At 40.8% G+C, this 6,155-nt stretch overlaps 1 long non-coding RNA gene across 3 annotated transcripts; it reads left to right on the top strand.

Moving 5' to 3' along the window:
- The first annotated feature begins 806 nt into the window (after nt 1–806).
- Nucleotides 807–1,738, top strand: LOC139026380 (uncharacterized). Of its 3 annotated transcripts, none has more exons than XR_011478154.1 (3): nt 807–1,455; nt 1,566–1,609; nt 1,717–1,738. It is a non-coding gene; the product is annotated as an uncharacterized lncRNA (long non-coding RNA). The 3 variants fall into 3 exon arrangements; XR_011478153.1 differs by lacking the exon at nt 1,717–1,738 and adding an exon at nt 1,682–1,704; XR_011478152.1 differs by lacking the exon at nt 1,717–1,738 and adding an exon at nt 1,647–1,678.
- The last annotated feature ends 4,417 nt before the right edge of the window (nt 1,739–6,155 follow it).

Here is a 6,155-nt window from a genome sequence, read left to right as displayed (position 1 = left end):
TCTGGCCCTTGCACTTGCTATTCTGTCGGTCTTGTGTCTGTCTGTTCTGTCTGATCTGTCTGTCTTTGTCTGTCTGTCTGCTCTGTTGTCTGTCTGTCTGTCTGTCTTCTGTTCCGTCTGTGTCGTCGTACCGGCCTGTCGTCCGTCTGTCTGTCGTCTGTCTGTGAGTTAGTGTTCTACCCTCTTCTGTCTTGTCTTTCTGTCTGTCTTGTTCTGTCTGTCTGTCTGTCTGTCTGTCTGTTCTGTCTGTTCTGTCTGTAGTCTGTCTGTCTGTCTGTGTCTGTTGTCTGTCTGTCGTCTGTCTGTCTGTCTGTCTGTCTGTTGCTGTCTGCTCGTCTGTCTTCTTCTCTCTCTCTCTCTCTCTTCTCTCTCTCGTCTCTCTCGTCTTGCTCTCTCTCTCGGCTCTTCTTCTCTCTCTGTCTCTTCTTCTCAACACAACACAAACTCACTGTAATGAACCTGCTGTGTCCATTCCTCAGTGGAATGTGAAAGACAGAGTGCATAGAAGAGGACATCCTTTGTCTCGGGTCTGTTTCCGAGGTATGGTGACATGGTTAAAAAGATTGAGGGATAGGCTGATCGGGTCGTGTTCATTTAGGCCACTTAGCAAAACTTTTTTTTTAAACGTTTCTGCAACAGAGGTGGATGTGCTGAATTGGGTTGTGTTCATTAGGACAAAAGTTGCCAATGTTTCTGTTACAACTAACTCCTATATACTGGGGTTAGCTGTATTGATCCCTGTACATTGACACCATCGTTTTCTTTTTTTCTTCTTCATGTTTTCTCTCTCTTGTTGTGGCGTCTGTCTGTCTGTCTGTCTGTCTGTCTGTCTGTCTCTCTTTCTCTCTCAACACAACACAAACTCACTGTAATGAACCTGCCTGTGGCCATTCCTCCAGGTGACATGCTGAAGACAGAGAGCATAGAAAGAGAGACATCCTTGTCTCGGGGTCTTTCCCAGGTATGTGACATGGTTAAAAAGAGAGGTGGATAGGCTGAATCTGGGTCGTGTTCATTAGGGCACACCGTAGCAAAACTTTTTTTTTAAACGTTCTGCAACAGAGGTGGATTGGCTGAATCTGGGTTGTGTTCATTAGGCCACAAAGTTGCCAAATGTTTCTGTTACAAACTACTATATACTGGGGTAGCTGTATGAATCCACTGTCAAATGTGACACATCGTCTTTCTTTTCTTCTTCTTGTTTTTTCTCTCTCCATCGTTACCCAGATTCAGAATTTGGAGGCAAAAGCTATTTTTTTTATTCTCTTGAGCTCTTAAAATACCAGAATTGTATAAAAAAAATATAGATGAGTATTTATACCAAAAGTATATTATGTAAAGTAAAGGGTCCCTGAGGAGGAGGTCTGATGGAGGCCTGGCGCATGCTCTGCAGATTGTAGGTAGTAGGCCTAGTTAGCCAGGTTTAGCTAGCCTAGCGTCCCGTTGGTTAGCCAGGTTTAGCTAGCTAAGGCGTTCCCCGTTGGCTAGACACAGGGATTTATGCTAGCCTTACGTCCCGTTGGCTAGCCAGGTTAGCTAGCCCTAGCGTTCCGTTGGCTAGCCAGGTTTAGCTAGCCTAGCGTCCCGTTGGTTAGCCAGGTTTAGCTAGGTCTAGTGTTCCCGTTGGCTAGGCCAGGTTTAGCTAGCCTAGCGTCCCGTTGGCTAGCCAGGTTTAGCTTAGCCTAGCGTCCCGTTGGTTAGCCAGGTTTTAGCTAGTCTAGTGTCCGTTGGCTAGCCAGGTTTATGCTAGCCTGATGAGCGTCCTGTGGCTAGAGGCTTGTGTATGTACTCATACATTCATAGGGCCAGTGAATAGAATGCATATTTTGTTTTTTATATCAGAGTGTTAAATCTGTCTAATATGTAATAAACAACTTTACCAAATAGAGCGTTAATCTGTGAGTGGTGTTTGTATTCCTAAAAGGAGGTCGGTGGTGGGACGTATTTAGAGGAAATAAACGTTGTGTGGAAACAGAACAGAAAAAAAACGCTTTGTGAACTTTTTCGTATAACGCATGTCAAGATCCAACAAGGAAATATGACTTATAACTTTGTGATTTATTAAAATAATGGATCTGTAACACAATCATATAATTATTCCACCAGCGCCGGGGTGGATGGGACACCAGGCAGTTTGTTGAGACCAAAAATACAGTTTATTTCAGGCTCTGAGTCAATCATGACTCATGTATCCTTCTATTATCCTGTTTTCATAGAGCGGTGTAATTAAATTAACTTAACGTTGCATAACTGAGGAATAAAGAATCTTTGATGTTATTTATTATATGCCATATCGCAACAAACAGGATTTATTGTTCGTAAAATCCTGCGATTGCCCATGTAAGGGTACAGTAAAATCCTGCTGATTTGCCCATGTAAAGGTACAGTAAAATCCTGCTGATTGCCCATGTAAAGGGTACAGTAAAATCCTGCTGATTGCCCATGTAAGGGTACAGTAATACTGCTGATTGCCCATGTAAGGGTACAGTAAAATCCTGCTGATTGCCCATGTAAAAGGGTTCAGTAAATCCTGCTGACTTACCCATGTAAAGGGTACAGTAAAATCCTGCTGATTGCCCATGTAAAGGGTACAGTAGAACCTGCTGATTGCACGATGTGAAGGGGTCCAGTAAAGTCCTGCTGATTGCCCATGTAAAGGCGGTACAGTAAAAATCCTGCTGATTGACCATGTAAAGGGTACAGTAAGAACCCTGCTGATTGCCCATGTAAAGGGTACAGTAAAATCTTGCTGATTGCCATGTAAAGGGTACAGTAAATCCTGCTGATTGACCATGTAAAGGGTACAGTAAAATCCTGCTGATTGCCCATGTAAAGGGTACAGTAAAATCCTGATGATTGCCCATGTAAAGGGTAACAGTAAAATCCTGCTGATTGCCCAGTAAAGGGTACAGGTAAAAATCCTGCTGATGTGCCCTGTAAAGGGATAAGTAAAATCCTGCTGATTGCCCTGTAGGGTAGCAGTAAAATCCTGCTGATGCCCATGGTAAAGGGTACAGTAAAATCCTGCTGATTGCCATGGTAGAAGGGTTACAAGTAAAATCCTGCGATGATTGACCCATGTAAAGGGTACAGTAAAATCCTGCTGATTGCCCATGTAAAGGGTACAGTTAAAATCCTGCATGGCCTGAGATGTATCCTGCTCATTGGTAAAGGGTACAGTTAAATTCCTGCTGATTGCCATGTAAAGGGTACAGTAAACATCCTGCTGATTGCCCATGTAAAGGTACAGTAAAAATCCTGCTGATTGCCCATGTAAGGGTACAAGTAAAATCCTGCTGATTCCCATGTAAAGGGTACAGTAAAATCCTGCTGATTGCCCATGTAAATGGGTACAGTAAATCCTGCTGATTGCCCAGTAAGGGTACTTCCGATTGCCCAATGGTAAAGGGTACGTAGAACCTTGCTGATTGACCTGTAAAGGGTCATAAAATCCTGCTGATTGCCCATGAACGAACATGACTGTATCTTATTGGTGTTGTATAGACAACATTTGGTAAGTCATGAGTTATGATTGATGAATGTAGGAAATCAGGAAGTGGTGAATAGCAGAGTAATTCAGAGTATGACTAAAGTTTGTTGTTACAAGAACCACAACAAGTTAATGATCAAACCAAGACTCAAGGCCCTACATTCGAGACGATGTATAAGCATTACAACTACAAGTTTGAAGTCAGAAGTTAACATTCATCTTTATGCCTAAGATACATTTAACTCAGTCTTTTCACAATCCTGACTTTTAATCCTTGTAAAAATTTTCCCCTGTTTATTTAGGTCAGTTTAGGACTCACCCTACTTTTTTTAAGAACGTGGAAAAATGTCAGCAATAATAGGTAGAGAGAATGAATTTATTTTCAGCTTTATTTTCAATTCATCCAATCCTAGTTGGTCAGAAGGTTTACAAATACACTGCATTACTATGTGTCAGCTAACTTGCCGTTTAAGATTGTTATTAAACTTGGGTCAAACTTTTGGTTAGCCTCCAGGAAGCTTCCATCATAAATGGTGGTGAATGTTTGGCCATTCCTCCTGACAAAGCTGGTGCTCTCTCAGTTTTAGTAACACTCTTCTCAATTTAGTAATATTCTCCGCCCCATCAGTTTTAGTAATACTTCTCTCAGTTTTAGTAATATTTCTCCCCACTCGTCAGGTTTAGGTTAATATTCCTCTCTTCAGTCATCTCAGTTTGGTAATATTCTCTCAGTTTAGGTAATTATTCCTCCCTCAGTTTAGAATAAGCCTTCTCAGGTTTAGTAATATTTCTTCCTCTCAGTTTAGTAATATTTCTCTCTCATTTTAAAGTTATACTCTCTTCGGTGTTAGTAATATTCTCCTCAGTTTTTAGGTAAAAATTCTCTCAGGTTTAGTATACTTTCTCCCGTCCAGTTTAGCGAAAAGTAATATTCTCATCAGTTTAAAGTAAAATTTCCTCGCTCAGTTAGTAACCTGCTCTTCTCAGTTTAGTAAACAACTCTCCTCACGCTCTCAGTTTAAGTAACAACGCTCAACATCTCCCGTAGTTTAGTACTACTCTCCGCAGTTTAGTAATATTCCCCCTCTCAGCAGAGTTTAGTAAATAGTCTCCAGTCACAGCTTTAGTAATATACTCTATCCTTCAGTTTTAGTAATATTCTCTACTCAGTTTAGTTAATAATTCCTCTGCAGTTTGTAATGACTCTCTCGGGTTGTAATACCTCCTCAGTCCGTCTCAGTGAGTAATATTTCTCGTTCTTCAGTTTAAGTACAATTCCTCCCCTCGAGATTTTAGTTAATTTATATTACTCTCTCATCAGATTGGTATAGCTCTCCCATCTCAGTTTAGTAATAAAATTCATTTCTCGCTCGTTTACGTTGGATAGCATAATGATACTGCTCATCAGTTGAGTTTAATAAAATTTACTACTCCAAAACTTTTGTACTCCTATGTCAGTCTAGTAACACGTCTCATTGATCATGGCGTACTTCTCTCAGTTTAAGTAACACTCTCTCCCCTCAGTTTAGAAGTAAAATATTTCCCCTCTCCCTCCCAGTTTTAGTATGACCGTCTTTCCTCAGAAGGTTTAGGTATATTCTCTCCTCCTCCTTCAGTTTGGTAATATTCCTTTTTCTCTACAGCTTCTCTCAGTTTAAAAGTAATATTTTCTTCCCTCAGTTTTAGGAGGTAATATTCTCTAGTTTAGGTAGATTCCATTTTCCTCCTCTTTCCTCTTCGATCAGTTTAAAGGTAATACTCCCTCCTCTCCCCTGACTGGATGTGACCGAGTTTATTAGATGGTATGCGTAGGCCTGCCGTTTGGGTTCTCGTCTTTGCAGTGGGTTTTGGGCGGGTCGAGTTTGATTGATTGTCGTATGCAGCACCGTGGCGGGCTCTCGGTTAGTAAAACTTCGTTCAGTTAGTAATATCTCTCAGTTTAAGTAATACTCTCGTCAGATCTTGTAATCACATCTCTCTCAGAGCTCTCGTCAGTTAAGTAAATGAAACTATTAAATACATTCGTGTCTCAGTTAAGTAACTCATACATCGTCTTCATACTTCCAAGCTTCTAGTGTTAGTAATGCATGGGCCCCCCTTTCCTCTCAGTCTAGTAACACTCATCGTGAGTTATAAACTCCTCCTTCAGTTTAGTAATAACTCTTCCTCTATCAGTTTAGTATCATTCTCTCAGTTTAGTAATATTCTCATCACGCTCTTCAGTTTAAGGTAACACATCATCTTCTCCCTTCCAGTTTAGTAATATTCTCTCAGTTTAGTAAACAGACCACTTCTCTCACGTTTAAAGTAATAGTCTCTCTCTCAGTTTAGTATACTTCCCTCTGGCCCCCAATCAGTTTAGTAATATTTCCTCAGTTTATACACTCTCCTCGAGTTTAGTAATACTCTCGTAGTTGAGTCATTATTTCTCCTCCGTCATCCTCAGTTTTATACAACCGTCGTTCTCTATATCAGTTTAGTATAAACCTTCTCCTCCAGGTTTGTAATACTTCTTCGTTTAGGTAATGTTCTCTCTTCTTCTTTCTCCCCCCTCTCTTCAGTTTTAGTTAATACTCTCTTCCTCCCTTTCTCTCTCAAGTTTAGAGTGAAATACCTGCTCCTATGTAGGGGTAATGACTCTCCGATATCTCTCAGTTTAGGTAAT

This window comes from Salvelinus sp. IW2-2015, unplaced genomic scaffold (assembly GCF_002910315.2).
Source record: "Salvelinus sp. IW2-2015 unplaced genomic scaffold, ASM291031v2 Un_scaffold4616, whole genome shotgun sequence".
Lineage (NCBI taxonomy): Eukaryota > Metazoa > Chordata > Actinopteri > Salmoniformes > Salmonidae > Salvelinus > Salvelinus sp. IW2-2015.
The sequence above is the reverse complement of the archived record's forward strand: the minus strand, read 5'-3'. Positions and strand labels throughout refer to the sequence as shown.